The sequence below is a fragment of the Cryptomeria japonica genome, chromosome 1, assembly GCF_030272615.1.
Source record: "Cryptomeria japonica chromosome 1, Sugi_1.0, whole genome shotgun sequence".
Lineage (NCBI taxonomy): Eukaryota > Viridiplantae > Streptophyta > Pinopsida > Cupressales > Cupressaceae > Cryptomeria > Cryptomeria japonica.
Window position 1 is genome coordinate 178,940,400 of NC_081405.1, and position 19,389 is coordinate 178,959,788.

The following is a 19,389-nucleotide window of genomic DNA, read 5'->3' on the forward strand; positions in this document are numbered from 1 at the left end:
GAGATGGTGCCAGCTCAAGATATAGCTTTAGGTTCTCCTTTTCTTCCGTTTCAGCAATCAAGTTCTCATGCATAGTGTCTTTTTCCCGTTTGATCTTTATAATCTCTTGATCTCTTTCCTTGATAAGATCTTCAGCAACTCTTTTGGCTTCCAGTTCCTGACTCATGTGGATAGTGAGACCTTCTAGCTCTCTCTTTAGATTCAGTTTCTCATCGTTTAAATTTTCAACTTCTCCTGCTAAAGCTTCAATATTGGCTTCATCTGAAGAACTATTATTAGATATTTCTAATAGTTTTTAAGATAGCTCTCTCCTTTTCACTTGAGAAGCATTTAGTTTGCCCCTAAGGGATTCGACTTCATTTCTGCTAGCTTCTATCTCTCTAGCCATCTCTAAGTAGCTCCTATCCCCATGGTAGTTTCAAGACTCCCTTCTAAGCGGTTAGGATTCAAAGTAGTTAGGCTCTGATACCAATTGATGAACTTGAAAATCACTGAGAGGGGGGGTGAATCAGTGACACCAAATAAAACACTACTTCAAACACTAACCTGTAGATGATATTAACCAAGCATTTAAACAAAATACATGCTATCCAAAATGATATAGCAACATCCACAAAAAGTAAAGCATCCACCATAACACAAGTGTTTATATGTGGAAAACCCAAATAGGTAAAAACCACAGTGAGATGGAACTCACAAGTTAACTATCTGCAGTAATAGATAACTGATCGGTTAAGGTCTACAAAGTGCTCTACTAGGAGCGAATTTTGTTAGAGATCCCAAAGCTTGATTAGAAGCTTATACCCTATTCAGAGTACTACCTTGTTAGGAGTAACTGCATTGGAGGATTGGAGAATCCAACTAATGGATCACCTTGGTAGAGGATTTGTACAATGAAGCTTGTTAGAGCTTATCTGGTTAGGGGATTTGATTCTATTTTAATGATTAGAAAACAACAAGAATGGTTTGATCTGTTCTAAGTAGCATAGTACTTACTTGATCAGATCCTTCTAAGTACATTCAAAACTGTTCTTCATCTTAACACTTATCTCTCTTCAACAAAAGCTTTCACTCTTGATGCATATCAGTATTCCCATCACATCATAACCATACTCATTCTCTATATATTTCAAATGATTCACTAAGATGCTTTAAAATAGACATTCAAATCTTATGTCAGCCTAAGGAAATCAAAACACAATTTCCTAGGTGCAATGTATCTAGACAAGTGAACAAAACTCATCACAATATCAGATACCGATTAGAATAGTCAATACCGGTTGGAACAAAACATGTGACCTATTGTCTTGGAATCTTCTGCTTGATCTCCATCTTCATCTTCATCTTCATTTTTATGCTGACTTAGTATAGCCACAGGTTGTCTCTTATGCACATACTAGTTGACACAAAGTACTGGTTAGAGATAAACCTTAAACATATTGGTTGACAGTGTAAACCAATTGAAGTTACATCGGTAGTCAATATAATCATATGTGTGTGAGAGAGTTTTCATCAATGACAACAAGTGATGAATACATTACGATCATCATCAAGCCAACAGTATCATACTGTCTACACTTGCAACATTGTCTTGGGTTTCTTAAGCAACATGGAAGCCAATTTCTCCTTCCATAATGATAAGAAATTAGTCCCATTTTTCGAATGATTTACGGATAGGAGGCTGAAAGGTTTGTTCTTGTTTAACGATGAGCAGTTGTACAAGATTGTTAAAATGTTGATGGGAGAGGAAATTGTCCATCTAGGTCATCGCTACAGGATGAACATGGAGGCATATTTATTGATTGCCACTTAGGGTTTCCAGTTTGAGGATGAGGTGGACAAGGTAAAAAATGCCCTAAGAGTTGTCATTGATTCAAAGTACCTGTTAAATATGAATAGTGCATGTGTTCATGTGGTCCTGAAGTTGGTCATTGTTCCTAAGGCAGGGCTGGCTAGTCTGGTGGCACCGCTACCACCCATTTAATGGGATGATGATAATTTGAAGGAAAGATGCAAAGCTCTTTCTTGGTGCGGGTGATAGGCCTTCAAAACATTTACAAGGTTGATACATTTTGATGAGGTTTTAAGGGTCCTTCATGAAGTGGCACGAGTAGAGGTGGGTCAAGAGTTGCGACCGAGACCCAAGACTACCCAAGAAATGAAGTGGATCTCAAAATTATATGATGATCCAGAGTATAGGCCGCTTTTGGGTTAATCCTGCTATGGCCGGTGGTGTTTGATGTTGTCTATTTGTATCTTTTTGTTCCATGCCCATTTTCTCCCCAACTTTTTATTTATGACGGGATGTCTACTAACAATTTTGGTAGGCTGAATTGCAATTGTGGGGTTTTTGCATGTAGTAGGGTTTTGTTTTTTGTTGGGAATGATGGTTTTGGGGGTGTTTTTTGTGGTGGCATAACTCTGGTGGTTTTACTATACCACCTATACTTGTGTATTTGTAATATTTTATTTCCAAGTAATACAATACAAAAATTATTGATAAAAAATGAAATATCATGCAAGTTTTGAAATTACATGTTTAAATTATATATTTAATTCATTTTACTAATAGATTATATGTTTAATTTTTTTTTTAAAATTATTTATTTTAATAATTATTATATTATAATATATAATATTAGTAAGAGATATTATGATATATTATATTTAAATTTTAATAACATTACCTACATATATATTTTAAAAAGTTAAATAATCATATTATTAAAATTTCATATAATATAGTAATTATAATATAATAATAATATATATTTATGATCATAAGGTAAGATTTGTTCAAGCTCGTTGTCATGCAATTGGTTTCAAGTCTAACAATTGTGCAGAATTCTTTGCTTTGTCCCTTGGTTTGGATATGGCTATATCTTTGGGAATTAAGGACTTGATAATTGAGGGTGATTCTATGGTTATTATTCAAAGTGTCATGAAAAAGAAGTCGAATTATTGGCAATTACAATATATACTTGATCATATTTTGCACAAATTAGATTTTTTTTATTCCTTTTTGATTTCCCACTATTATAGGGAAGTGAATAAGATTGCAGATTTCTTGGCTAACTTAGCCATTGATAGTGAAGCTAATATGCGAGAGGTAAGTGTGGATGAGATCCCTTCCTCAGTTTTGGAATATTTGAAGTAAAGAAGGGCATAGTTGTAGTCTTCATCAACCTCCTTATTTGGTGTGGCTTTTCTTTGGTGTGGGTTCTGCTATGCTTGATCATAATGCTTATTTTGACAAGGTCTTTGATTTTGGTTTCATTTCTGCTATGTGGTATCATTCTAACTAGTGGTTTGGAGAATTGTGTTTCATAGACGGGTGGTTTAGACTAGTGTTTTTTGGCAGCAATGGATATGCATCCTTCAGTGATCATACTTTAATCTTCCTTCTATATGCTTCTGTTGGTGGCTTCCTTTATATCTAATGCGACTTATGTAATTGGGATGGGTTTTTTGATGTACTATGCCAATGGGCATTTGGTATTGGGTAGAATAGGCTTGTGTTACTTAAGCAAGGGTTTTCTTACTAGTTCTTTCCCTTTAGTGCTTTTTGAACCAGACATTGTAAAAAACTTTTAAAATTTAATATAGTTAAGTGGTTCTATCCACTTTTATCAAAAATAAATAAATAAATATATAATTTCAAAATTAATTATATAATTAAAATATTAATATAATATACATATTAAAATTAGTTAATTAAGTAATGACACTTTTAAAATTTTCATACAATATATCCTAAAATCATTTAACTATATTATATATGTTATAATATAATTATTATTAAAATAGATAAGAATTAAAAAATTAAACAAATATCTTATTTTTAAAAATTAAATATATAATTAATTATTAATATATATTATATTTATCATTTTCTTAATGTAACTTTAAAAAAAAAATAGAAATAATTGTTAAAAAAATTAAAAAATAAATTAAAATAAATTAGTTTTAAAAGTGAAAAGAATGTAAGTGTAAAAATCTAAGTGGGAAAGTGTCAAGTGACGTGACCCCCAAAGTGGCAAAAATCCTATTGATAATGGGACCCATGACAACTGACAATGGATACTATCATCCGTTGGATGAGCACAGATCGACAACTTAAGGTCTATTTCAGGCCAAATGTGGGATCTCTAATTTTTTTTGCAAACTTCCACCGAAAACACGTGTCATTGAACATTGACATGAAAGAAAAGTTATGGCCCATGGGATGATGAAGTATAAGGTGACGTGGCGCTTGGGTGGAAAAAATCCTATGTATAATGGGACCCATGACAACTGACAAAGGATATTGTTGTCTATTGGATGAGCACAGATCAATGATGAAAGGTGTATTTCAGGCCGAATGTGGGAATGATAAACATTTTCTGCAAACTTCTACCACAAGACTTCCATAAATGATAAACATTTAATTAAGTATAGTTAAATTCTAAATTTGTAATTGTATACTTACTTAAGTGTAATAAGCTCTATTTCGAGCAGAAGTTGTAAAGGATTAAAAAGTCTTCAAAAAAATTCTAGAAAAGTGACTCATGTGACATGTTAGACTGTCAGTCCTCAGAATTTAGAAAGAAGCAATGAATTTTTTGCCCTATGGCAATGAATAGTTATTAATAATAATATATAAAATTACAACACGATTCTAGAAATTTTGCCCTTTAGGTTTTACTTTTGAACTTTTGAGGGTTTTCAAACTAAGAGACTCATATTGGTATTTATATTCTTGGACAAACCGGTAAATCTAGGGAGATTCAGAAATGGCTACTAGATTGAGGAATGCAATAGAGTCCATCTGCGCCAGTTTACTCATAGAAATTTCAGGTAAAATCTAGAACACGTACATCCCGTGTTTTTAATTTTCTAATCTTGTGGTTTACTATTTAGATTGAAGAACTAGAATTAGGGGCTCAACTTGAGGGTTAACATTATTTTGAACCATTAATAGTACCAGTGATGGGGAAACTGGATAGTACAACTAAAACCGAGGTGAATAAAAAAATACACTTAACCAAACTGGTTAAAACAACAGGTTTCATTGATTAATACCATGATATTTATGACCCTGTTATCCATGGTAGAAAGTGAATCATATAAATTAGATATGCATTGTCCAATAAGGTGAGAGATTCAAATAGGGAAAAATATACCCTCTTTAACACAATGTTAAATGTAAGTACAAATAAAATTGCATCATGGTATGTTGGACTTCCCAGCATGGTGTTACCTGAAGTATTCCCTTGCTCAAAAATTGTCATGATCTGTGCCCAAAATTATGATGAAGATAGAAAAGAAATTGTCAATAAAATACTCAAGAGGAAATACTCGAGAGGAAATTGAACCTAGGGTTTGAAGCATAAAACTCAAACGTCCACATTGACCTAGGAAAGCTGGCAAATGAATATGATAGAATTGATGATAATTATAAAGATTCATTTATCAAAGGTCTAATAGTGTGTGGTACTTGATTGGATCAGAATCATAAGCCTCCTTATGATTATAATATTTTTGTGCCATGGTTTCAGGATACTATTTCCTTGCTAACATTTTGCCTAGGATTGGAAAATGATAGGGAAGTGGGTGCCAACATTCTTGAAATTATTTTTAATATCCATTGCGTAACAAAACTAGTAAGATTTAATTTTACTGAGCACATTACTCAATCCATGTAAAAAAAATTACTAATGATTAAAATAGGTTCCTGTCAGACATTTAGGTTCACATCCTACTTGTTCTATCTTATTCTATCAAAGTATCATGCAATATCTGAGACCAACAAGCTTCACCTTCAAATCTATAAGATTGATTAGAAGACTCAGAACAAAAAATAGTGTGTAATATATGAATGGACACCTAAGATATGGATGGATGATAACAGAAAGAACTACAACCATTTTGTAGACTTCTTTTTAGCACCAATGTATAATGAAATTACAAGAACTCCAATGCCTAGATTGCCTATGTCTTGTAGAGATTGCATTCAACTCAGAAGTCAAATACAATTGGCTGATTGGTTCTTCATGGAAGAATACAGTATGTTAAGGTTTTACAAATCAGAAGTAGAACCCTACAAACTTCCAATACATGTGATAGAGAGGGTTTTTGCATTGGAATATGTACGACAGTTAGAGAGAATAGATGTACTCTTTCATAGCCAGCAAAAGAAGAGAATATTTCCTTCCTTGCCTTTCTCATGTGGAGGGTTAACATTTGCTAGAAAAGCATTCAAAGTGGCACATTATTTATTGACAATTTTTAGCTTTGGTGTTGAGGGTCACTATTAGTATTATCCACTCAACATCATTCAAACAAGGCTTAAGAAAAATGGGAACTCTAAAAGGTTATGTCAACATGAAAGAAAACCATTTCTAGAAAAGCTTAGAAACATGGACTCTTGGGATGAGGCAAAAAAAGAGATGGAGAAAATTGCCGCTGACATTAAAATTTCAATAGAAGAATTGTCATCACAAATTATGGCATTGCAGACACAAAAACCAACAAAGTAGGGTATCAAAAATCAAAATGAAAATAGGACGTCCTACTATTTCTACCAAAAAGCTTCTAATCCATCTAACAAAGCTATTCCCAATAAAATACTGCAAGAATGTAAAGACAGACATTGGACTCAAACTGAAATAAGTAATTTTTGGACTATGAGGAAGAATCTCGGTGAACCAAAGACCAGTGAAGACTTTGACGAAATCGAAGACGATATTGAGTCTAGAAAATTGTGGAATACGGAGAATCCCATAGAAGGATATGACATAAGTGATGATGAAAATGAGTATGAGGTTGAGGTCACTCTAACAACTACTACAATCTCTACAAAATTGAGTGGAGTTGATGCTTCCATGAAAGAAAAATATAGAAAAGGGGCAAACATTATAAAAAAAAGGGTTTTGAAGGTGGTGGTCTAGGTCCTAGAGGACAAGGCCCCTGGTTTCCACTTGAGGTACAACTTCCATCAAATTCAAAATCAAAACGTCCTAAGAAACCAGTCATTAGACTTGATTCGTCAGATTCATCACAAAAGGTACTACTCATTACCCTACATCTCCATTTCAATTTGTTAGAGCTTCAAATCCACCTTGTGCAGACACTCAGATTCAATCACAACCACTACCACAACATGGTATTCCTATTGGTGGTGAATCAAGTACCACTGCCAATGGTGGGGAATCTTGGGATAGTATTCCTATTAGTGTTTAATCAAGTTCTAGTACCACTGGTGGGGATGGCATGGGTACTAATACTAGTTCTCCTCATCAAGTGCAACAATAAGATGTCTCTTGCAAGAGGATAATAGTAGTAGATACTATACATAATCCTAGTGATCAAGAAAATGTGAAGAAGAAAAAGGTTATGAGAACAATGGCGAGTACAAAAACACCTTAAGAACAAACCCCTCAAAAGAGTATAAAAACTACACTTGCAATTGACAGTGGGATAGGATTAGGAATGGCTTTTGGTACTCCTCAAAATGCATTAGTTAGAACCAGAAGCATAGGTGGAGCCTCATATATCACTGCAAGTGATATTTCACCTTTCAAACATTCAATTGCTTTAGAAAACTCAAATTCTCATTGTAATGATTTCTTTAATAAATTTGCACAAACAACAAATATGAATAAAGAAAAAAAGAAGACATTGAAGAGGGTGGCCCTTACTATAGCTTTAGAGGAACAACCTGCACCGGACAGTGTATTTCCCACATATGACCCAAACAAATATATGATGGAGTTCATGGTTGTTATGCCCCCAAATAAAGATAAAAATCCACCATAGAGTCAGATAGATCCCTTTGAATTTCATGTTAGCACCCTCCAAATGGATTTTTTCAGTTCAAAATGTGGACAAAATTAGTGTGTCAAAAAAGACCAACGAAGTGATCTACACTTCTCTACTAAATATAGAGAGAGAGAAATAAGGTGGAGAAATAAATGGAAAAGTTACAGGCAAACCTGGAAAATGAAAAAGCAAAGAGGAAAGTAGCAGATAACAAAATAATTGAATTATAGAAAAGGATAAAAAATTCAGCCTCTACCTTAGCAATTACAATGCAGGAATAGATGGAGGCAGAAATGAAGGAATTGAGGGAAAAATTGAATGAAAGCATTAAAGAAATTGATGATGAAAGAGCCAGTTCAGGAAAATTATACAAAAGCGTGGAGTATGGTGCTGTCGAAATAAAAAACTTACAGAACCAATTGCAGCATGAGATGGAAAAAGAAAAACATTTGGAAGAGAAAGTAGAGGAAGAAAGAAAAAAATGTGCACAAATGAAAGAAGAGCTGGAAATTGTAAATAATAAAATTAAAACTTTAGAAGATAGATTGAAGGATAATATGAAAAATATAGTGAAGTATATAAAAGAAAACATTTGGGGGAAAATAATGTAGATGAGTGACAAGTTGTGTGAATGGTTGGAATTGAATGAAAGTCTAAGAGCATTTTTTTGGAAGCTCAAAGAGCACATTGAGAAGAACATAAATTTTTATTCAAAAGAGAATATTTCAAAACATATTTTGCAAGAAGTCTATAGTAACATTGACAACTATTTGACATCCAAGGGAATTAAGAGCCGCATTGATGCCTCAATTAAGGCTTCATCTATCATTAATAAATGCCAGAAACTAAGGGAAGCACAAGAATTTTTGGATAAAGGTGGGAAAAAGATATTGAAGCTGCAATAAAAGACAACCAACTTGTTAAATCTTGGTTTGCCAAAGAGTGTTGACACATAAAATAAATTCATTGGAAAAGAAGCTTTCAAAAAAAGGATGGAGGACAAAAATGAAGTTTGATTTAGACTTGCTTCCTAAGGACACAACTCCTCACAACTTTATGGATTTCATCAAACTATTGACAACTTTTAATGTGGTATTGGGTGAAACAGTGGTGTCAAGTCACTCTTCCATATATAGATTGCTGAAGAAGTTGTAGTTTACTTACTATGCTTTAAAAAACTTTAAACTTCCATCAGACGAAGAGTGGAGCATCCTACAAAAACTGGAACAAAGATCTCTTAAATCATAGTATGTATTGCATAGTTTTCTGCATTTAATCTTAATTTCAAGGTTTTCTACTTTTTTCTGTTTGGAATTTGGCATTGCTTGAAATAACTCTATTTTATGAACAAGATAAATGGAGCACTCACTATTACTAATCCAACCTAGGATGCACACCTTTAGCCTTGTAAATTTGTATTATCAAATTATCTTAGGTTTTAACTTTTTTGCATTTCTCTATTGATTTCTAGGTTTTGTGCACTGCTATTTTATATATTTAATTTGTCATGTCTTGAATTAAGTTTTAAGTTTGAACTCTATTTTTTGAACATGAGACATGTAGCAGTTGCTAAATTGCTAATCTAGTCTATGATGGTCATAGGTACCTTCAGGCTTGTAAAATTGTACTGAGTTTGTGATATTGATGGGACAATAGATTGAGTACCTTGGTAATTGACTTTTATGTTGAGTCTTCACATGTTGCAAACCGACCTGAAGCTGTTGTTGCTCCCTTATTTCTATAAAAGGAAATTCAGGATCATTTGCAAAGGGTTCTAAAATTTGGTATTGACTTTTGCATAAAGAATCACACAGAGCTGTGTATTGAATGAATTGTATCATATGGATACATTTTGAAACAATTAATGAAAATCTCAACATGTGTAAATAAACATCTCTCTATCAATAATCACATTACGCTCTTTTATTCTACTATTTTCTATTTGAAAATAGAAAGTTGAAAAATGCAATTTCAAATCAATATAAAATTTTAATTGCAAAAAGTTGACAGACACATAAAATATCATCACGTAATCAACTACAATAATATGCTTTTCTAATATGAATGATGAGATACAGTGATAAGATTAATAAATACCTACAAATTGGTAGTCCTAAACCTCTTATAGTTTCCATTCCTCCTCATCAAAATCAGAGCTTCCTTGATTCTTATATGAGTTTTCTTCACTCTGAGTCTACATACCTCTGCTGAACTGCATCTCAATGCTACTTGTAGGTCCAATACATGAGTCAATTATCCCATTGGAACTTTGGTTTGAAGTGTTACCCAAACCTCTTCTTTCACTTTTGGACCTCCATATTTTCAATGCCCTATTGTAAGGAAAAGTGTGGACATCATACCTAGATGTATAGAGCCTCAAATTGTTTTCCAAATTCTTGTCTAGTTGGTTTCTTAGCTTTGATTTTAGGAATCCCAAAGCACTGAAAACTCTCTCATCCTCCACCAAACCCAATATCATGGTAAGACATAAATCAAAACTTTCTTGAAATATTCTGATATTGAATCACACATCAATTTGCTCTAACCTAGATTTGTCCAAAGCATTGTTACCGATCCCTCTTCATGGGGGTTCTCCTTTATGTTATATTGTTCCCTCATTGTGTATGCAAAATAGGTTGATTTCTCTCTAAGAAGAGTTTCATTTAAAATTCTATTTATAGTTACTCCATTGAATTCTTTGGATTTGCAAACTTGATTTATCAAAGTTAGTAGCTTAGTTCAAAAATCAGTTGAACTCTTGAGGCTCCAATATTGAGGAAACACAACATGGATTCAAATAGTTTCTTAGGAGGGAATCTGCTTCTAATATGTGAGGAAATATCATAGGCAATTTTCTTCACAAAAGCAGTTACAGACTCAACAATATTGCTAAACTCTTCCCTTGTAACTCTTTCTAGTCGGTTCTTGGGGTGTTTTTACTGGTTCCTCAGGCTTGACCATGGAAAATAAGTGCATTGGTGTCTCAACTCCCTGTACACTGGCACATAACTTGCCATTTGCACCAATCTATAAAAAGTTATCAGGATTGTTCAAATCTGTGAGTGTCTGCCATTTAGTAAATTTTTCATTAGATAATGTTGGTTGAGATCCATAGAGATTATCAAGGGTGAGGCATGTCATCTTACGTAGCTTAGCATATTCTTCAATATACATAGCTCTTTGCTGGGCTTTTTTCATAATATTCCTCATTTCCTCTAGCATGGGGAGAAGAGCTGCTAAAGTTAAGAGTGTCTCTATATTACTTAACCTTCAAAGTAGGTTAGGAATTTTTGGTTCCTCTGATTCATTGTGATTTGTTTGAAATAGTCCAATCAAGGATGGATATTGTAAAAAAAATCGATGCGCTGATCCATCCAAAGAGATCCATCTGGTATCATCATCCTTAAGAAGCTTGTTCCCATCAGTTATTCCATCAACAAAGTGTTGGAATTCCATAAATAATTTGGGACTTCGATAGAAGTGTGAGTAGAGTTCTCTAACTAAATGTTCAATTTTTTTTACTGGAGCATGCTTTCTCACAATTCTAAAAGATAGATTAATTCTTTGGGCCATGCAGTGAATGCCAGTAATGTAGGGTGCACAAGAAATTTCCATCTTTGTGCAAAGACCATTCTTGCGACCTTGCATTACTGAAGCTCCATCTTCTCCAACACACACCAACTTTTTGGCAATCGTCATATTACCCATACCTCCATATTCAATTAAACAACTCTTTACTAGCTGAAATAAATTTTTTGTTGGCGCACTTTCCTTCATTTTAGCAAAAGATAGTAGATGAGGTTGGTGGGAATGATTCTATACAGTATAAACATGCATGTATACCCATGAAGTATTATCTACTACCGTAACTTCATCTAAAGACAACACAATAAAGTTTGTCTCTCTTAGTTTTTCCTTTACATCTTCTTTTTCAACCTCAGCAAGACAACTTGCCCATTGCCATCCACTATTTATTGACCAATGACTATGAGGATAGTTAGGAACTTTCAAAAAGTGTAATAAACCACTCATTGATGGGTAGTCTATCATAGCATGCCCTCTGCTCAAAATATAAAAAACAACACTTAACTGAACATCTTTTCCCAATTGTTCTATTTGCATTCTTTTCTAAGAATAACTTCAATAGAACCTTTAACTTCAGCAAGATTCATCTATATTTTCTCTTGAAAATAAAATTCTTTGACAATTCCTCACATGCTTACATTCCTCCTTTGTTTTCCATCTTATTAGTGATTTTTCAACTCTATCTATCATTTGTTTTTCATAAACTTTACCCATATTCTTTTCTATGGTGTCAATTTTTAGCTACAACCTCTTTTCCTTTTTATATTTTCAAGTGCAAATCTTACACCTGCATTCTATTGGAGGCTCGCCTTCAATTGGATTCTCCACTAGTTCAATAAATGGATACTTTGATGCCCAATTAATTTGAAAATTCCTCACTGACATATCCCACTCCCGATCCTTTTTTGATTTGGGTTTTCTTTTCCCCTTTCATACATTATCATCTGTTGCATTATCACCAAGTCGATTAAATCATTCTGGCTAACCTGGGTATCTACCAGAAAATCTTCTTCAAGTTCATCGTGATTTGAGATACCAGGTTTACTACCTTGTTCAATATGTAATGTAGGTTGTGAATCTTGTACTTGTAGTTGTGATGATTTACCTTCCTGATTTTCACCATAATCTTTGCCAATGCCAAAGTATGAAGACAAAATTTTGCATTTTGCTAGCCTCTCTTGGTCTTCCCTGCATTTAGGATTCCTACCCTTCTTCCTCTTTGACATCTCCAATGAAATAAAGGCTGCACAAATTATCAACTTGTTGAAGAAGTAATAATAGACTATATGATTAATTGGCCCTACAAACTACAATCTAGATGTCTGAGGTCTTCCAAGTGACCACTGATGGGTCCCCATTGAATAAGAATGAACTCAATAGTGCAAACAGATAGAGATGATTTTAGAATAATATTATAACACTTTAGAAATATGATCACTTACCTTTAGGTCACTAGCATTCGCCAATGTAGTTAGCTGCAATGGTTGTTCCTGGTCTAAAACTTCGCTAGTGATCTGAAATTGAGAGCTCAGAACCGACCAAATTGTGTAGAGATAAAACCGATCTTTGACTGTATTTAAACCAATCCCTATTTGCCAAATTCAGAAGGAATATTATAAGGTATACAAATATTTGGTGAATCACACTTAACTATAACACGTCTTGTGTAATTTTTGAGGCGATTATGGGTTGTCCAATTAATTGGAAATTATAATAGAGATGGAAAAAATAGGGGTGAATTGAGACACTCTTCCACAAAATGCAAGGCAAATTGGGTCCTCCTTGCAAATAAATATTTATATAGCTATTGGCAAATTATGACCATCTATTAAGACAAGCTTGGAAAGTGTAGGCAAAAACATTGAATTTACCATGTGGAAAACATAGATTCTATTGGTGAAATCTTAATAGAGATACAATTAATTACATAAAACAATGGGTGATTGGGCCGTGCATTTGATGAATATTTATAAATTCTGAACGACATGGCCACCCCCGACTGTTACAATATATTCACCTATTTCCAAATCGCCGATGTGAAATATTCATCATTTCAAATATTCACCACTAAAGTAAACCCTAGTGATCTTCCAATACTCATCTCGAAGACATTTCAAGTGAACTTGCATCTGATCCTTCTAAATAGTATAATTGCTTCCATCAAATCTAGGACTCTCCTTCTTGAACACATAAGTTGCCATCCCAAATCTCCTCAAGCGATCAAGCTTCTTTCAGAGGATCTATCTCTGATACCAATTGTTTGCAGCAACCAAGAAGGAAAATTGAGAGGGCCGAGAGGGGTGAATCAGTTTTCACTAGATTAAACAAATTAAGAACAATCTAAGATCTAAAGAACTATAGCAAGAATAAAGATAAACATAGTAGCACCAACACGTATGACACCAATATTTTGACGTGGAAAACCCAGTTAAAGGAAAAACCATAGTGGAAACCTACCCACAATAAGATGATACTCTGCAGTAGTATGTGTAAATATTACAATGGGAAATGCAAATGCATTTAGGCACACTGCCTAGAGCTCATTGCTCAAAATAAGATGACCTAGAAGGCTACAACCCTTGAGGAAGGCTCACTACCTTACAATAAGATTAGGACTAAAATTCAAATTACATGAGCTACAAATATGGCATCTCCTTATGCTTGCTGATAGTTCCGGTTAAGCACATTTATTTACCTTATAATAATCTCTACTCAATACATCACACTGAAGGATAAATCCTCTTAAGCACCTCATATACTACTCACTGATAAAGTAGACACAACACCGATACCCAAATTACATGACTATACCACCTATTTATACAATTCATCAACCTTGACTACAAGGTCGGCCAAACCCTCAACTCTCAATTACAAAATTATATCACACGATACATATGTAAACCACCAGACTAATATAGTGATATAAATGACATAGCATGGACCTAAATAAAATCTCCAAACATGCATCACCATTGGAGATCTCGCCAAGATCAACTGCAACATGCTACACGACCAAGAATACTACATAGCATGAAGAATATCACCAGATCAACAAAATCACCAAGAATATGCACAAGAATCAATGCAAACCACTAAAATAAATAGGACACGATCAGGAAACACCATTAAGCATATTAGATCAATCCACAATAGCTGCACGAACACTACTTATGCAAATCTTTATCAATCGACACGCTCACTCATAGGAACACTCAATATCAACAATTTAGACTAGAAAGATAACTTGCAGAGCATCAAATCATGAACCATCTGAACTAAAGATACACATAAAAATACAAAACATTCTCCCAATTCCACAACCAAAGATATGATTATACCGGAGCTCACCGGTGTTAGAGTAGTCAGGTCTTTACTTGATTAATTAAACAACATTTATTTAATTATTTAAGTTCCCTTTATCTCTTTTTACACTTAAGCTAACATTACATCCATAATAATTAATTCTTTTATTAATTATTATGTGCAAGCCTAGGTTTTCCCTTTTAGGGTTTCTTGACCTATTAGAGGTTAATTTTATTTTCTTTGTATGATTATCACATTACACATTTTGTGAATATTGAGCTCTCATCTTTTTGAGCATATTTTCTGTGTATTTGTTTTTTTGTTATTGCTTCCTTTCTTCTCCTTGTAACACATTTATTCAGCTTGCAGATGTCATTTGGGCTTTTGTGGTGTTGTATTTCTCAACTCTCACATGGTATTAGAGCTTCAGATCTGCAGCTATCTATTCTTGTTTTGATAATTTTTTTATTGGAAGCAGATCTAGGGTTTTTTAGAAGTTTTTTTATGCACCTAGGGATAGGCCTTTTTTTATGAGTACTTTGGGCCTAAATGGACCTCACCATCGTGCTCCGAAGGCCCAAAACCCCATATGATCATATAAAACTTGACCATTTTTTAATCCTGAGCCTCTGGGGTATTTTTTCTTCCATACCTAGCTGTATGGCCCTGCCATGCAATTCGAGAAGAAAATGCAATTTTATTTTGCCTTTTACTGCATGCAGGCCGAAAATTGATTTTTTGCAAAAAAATTTTTAAAATCACAAAAAATCCAAAAGGAAATGGTTTTTAAAAAAAAAATCAAAATCAAAAAAGTTTTTTTAAGTGGGGTTTCGTAGGACCCCATACCCCCTGACAGTCTGACCGTCGGCTGTCAGTCTGCTCATTGGCCCTGTCAGCGTGGGCCCCTACCGACCCTTGCCAGCCCCAACCCCCACTGGTCCCCGTTCCCACCGCCGACCATCGCCATGTCGCCCACCCACCACCGCTGCCTCCCCGCCACCACGCCTTTGCCACTCCACCTCAGAGCGCCATCTTGGCCTGACCCAGCAACCAGTGATCCCCTGTTGCCCCTCTCTCTTGCCTTTGAAGGGGGGCTTGGTTGTTTCTTCATAACTTGAGCATACAGAGTCAATTTTTTGAAAACAAATAGGTGTCAGAAAGATGGTTCCGAGTCAGACCTTGTGGTGTTGGATTTTTTTTCCAAATTTTTTTTTTGATGGTACTTTTTTCCAGTCAAAGTGGAGTCTCTTTTCTGCACTTTCGGGACCATAGAATGGGCGAAAGGACTCCATTTTTTGAAAACGAATAGGCATTGGAAATCTCTTAGCATTCTTTATTTAGATATGTGATCTTGTTTCTTAGATTTTTCATCAGGTACATGAGATTTCAGTTTGAAGGTTTTTTGCCTTATGCACTACTTCCTTCTCATCAGTATGTACTAGGGTTTGGGTTTATCTATTGTGGGGGGTGTTTATTTCTCACTTTCTTTCATTTATATAAGAAATCTAGAAAACCAAAAATCTCAAAACAAACAAACCCTTATGCATCTTCTATATATTTTGAAAGATCACATAATAAAAAAAACCACAAGCAGGTGGAGGTGCCGAGTTTCATGGCAGATCCTTCGATTGAGTTATTGACATCACACAACTATCACACCTAGAATCCTCGCATCATGAGGCTTCTCTGGGCACGAGCATTGTGGTCTTGTTTGGCTGAAGTTCAGCCTCTATTGCAGCATCCTTATGAGCTTCTTCAACACAAAAATAAGATGGATGAGGCCATGGGTTTTCTCTCTTTGCATGTCTCTGATAGTCTTTTTTTTCACCTTGATGAGTTTCTCACTCCTTACGCTATGTGGTTGAAGTTTGAGTCTCTCTTCGAGAGGGTTAATGAGATTCAAGTATTACAGATTGGGGCAGAGTTGGTTTCCCTGTCACCTTATTCCTTTCCCACCATTGAGGATTTTTTGAACAAATTCAAGACTACCAGATCTATTCTCCAGGGATGTGGCAAGATCAAGACAGACACAAAGTGCATTCACTTGATTCTTTCAAAGCTTCGGGGTCATTTTCATTTTTTTGCCTCTGCTTTCTACTCTACCATGGATGGCTTGGGTGCTTGTTTCACCATGCCTACCTTTTATGTGTTTTGTGAGCGTTTGTCTCGTGAGAAGTCTCACCTTTCTTAGCTAGACATGTTCTAAGGGTCCAAGAACAAAGCATTGGTTTCTCAGTCCTCTAAGGAGAAGCAAAAGCATAAAGCGAAGCCAAAGAAGACTTCTGCAGGCAGTGAGCATTCCTCCAAGCCACCTCCTAAGTCTGATTCTAAACCACCATTTCCTCTGAAACATGGAAAATCTTCATAGTCTGGTGAGTCTTCCTCCAAGACTAAGAAGAAATCAGGCGATACTTGCAGTTTTTGTGGCAAGGAAGGACATGTAGTTTCCAGATGTTGGAAACACTTAGAAGCTTTAGAGGAAGCCATGCATCAACATCACATCTCCTCCCCTCAAGCGTCTTCTCCTTCCATAGGGAAAGTTCATGCTCTCACTGCTCGAGCTTCGACCTATGGGTCCACTTAGATATTAGATTCTGGTGCTTCTTACCATATGACTCACACTCAGTAGTTGGTTACTTCTCTTGCCTCTTGTGGTACTTCACAGATTGTAGTGGGTGACTCAGTTTAGCTTTCAGTCTCGGGTTTGGGTTATGTCTCTTTGGATGGGGGTATTCTACAGGATGTCCTGGTTGTCCCTAACATCTCGACGAACCTCCTGTCCATTTATTAGATTTTCCATTATGGGTCTAGTAAGACAGTTGAGTTCTCACCACATGATGTGGTTATTCGGGACCTCCATGACTCTGATTTGGTTGTGGCTACTGGGAGTCTTGATAGCACGTCTCATTTTTACTGATTTGATAGATTTGAGCCCTCTGCAGGTGTAGGTTTATCTCTTATTGCACATGCAGATTATGTGAGTAAGCTTTGGCATGAGTGCTTGGGCCATGTCAATTACATATATCTTCAGCAGATGAGTACATAGGAACTTGTTCTTGGGCTCCCACGGATTTCCTGCACTGATGGTGTTTGTCATGGTTGTGTGCTTGGCAAGCATCACAAGGATCCCTTTCCAAAGGGAAGAGCCCCTCGTGCTTTGGCACCCTTGGAGTTGATTCACAGTGATCACATGTCATTTCCTACTCCTTTTTTGGGGCCAAGTATGTACTCACTTTTATTGATGACTTCTCCAGACGCACATGGGTGTACTTTCTCAGGTATAAGTTTGATGTCTTTGATTCATTTCAAATCTTCAGACCTTTGTAGAGAAGCAGTCTGGTTGTTCTATTCAACGAATACGTACATATAATGGGGAGGAGTATGTGAATCGGGCTTTCAAATATTTTTCCACTGAGCATGGTTTCCAGCATCAGTTTATTGTTCCCTACACCCCTTTGTAGAATGGTGTCGCTAAGTGCAAGAACAAAACTTTATAGGAGATGGCGAATTGTATGATTCAGCCCAGGTCCATGGATTCGTCCTTTTGGGCTGAGGTAGTCAATTGTGCTAACTATATTCAAAATCAGATGCCTCACAAGATGATTCAACATATGACTCATGAGGAGGCTTGGTCTCATGCCAAGCCTGATGTTTCTTTTTTCTGAGTGTTTGGTAGTGAGGCATGGGCTTTTATTCCTGATGCTCAGAGGAAAGCCATGGAGCAAAAGAGCTGACCCCTCATTTTTGTTGGCTACTATGAGGATGTTAAGGTGTATAGGTTGTTTGATCTTGATTCCAGAGGTCCTGTTTCGATGGGATGTTCAATTTGATGAGCGCCTTCCCACAGTGGATACCCTGTCTCCAGTGTTTACTCCTCTGCCTCCTCCTCCCACTGCATCTCTTCAGGATTAGTTTAAGGATGATTCTGATGATGCTACGATGATCCACCATCCCCACCTCCACCTACTCCACCTCAGATGCTCAAGTGGGCTCACTTTACTGTTGAGGTGGAAGGATCTATGGCCGGTGATCCTTTAGATACTTGTCGCACTCGTTCTCATACTGTGGGTTCTAGTCTTTTGAGTTGTTCCATTTCAGATGATCATCAAAAGTTTTATGAGGCTACCGAACACCTTGAGTGGGATTGTGCTATGGAGGAGGAGTATTCTTCTTTGATGAGGAATAATACTTGGGATCTCTGTCCTCTTCCTAAGGGCAGAAATATGGTTAGGTGTCACTGGCTATATCGCACTAAGTATGTTGTTGATGGTTTGATTGATAAGTACAAAGCATCTCTTGTTGTGAAGGGTTTCTCATAGGTTGAGGGTATTGATTACTCTGAGACATTTGCCCCTGTCGCCAAGATGAACTCTATTCACTTTATACTATCTCTTGCAGCTTCTTAGGGATGGCCCATTTTTCAGATGGATGTGAAGAGTGTTTTCTTGCATGGGGACCTATAGGAGGAAATCTATATGGAGTGACCTCAAGGATTTATGCAAGACAGTTCTTTAGTTTGTAGACTTAGACGTTCATTTTATGGTTTCAAACAGGCCCCTTAGGCCTGGTATGAGAAGATGGATTCTTTCTTGCTCTCCATTGGTTTCACCTGCAGTCATTCCGATCACACAGTGTACATTCAACTTCTTGAGGGTGAGATCTTGATTCTTGTGCTATATGTTGATGATCTCCTCATCA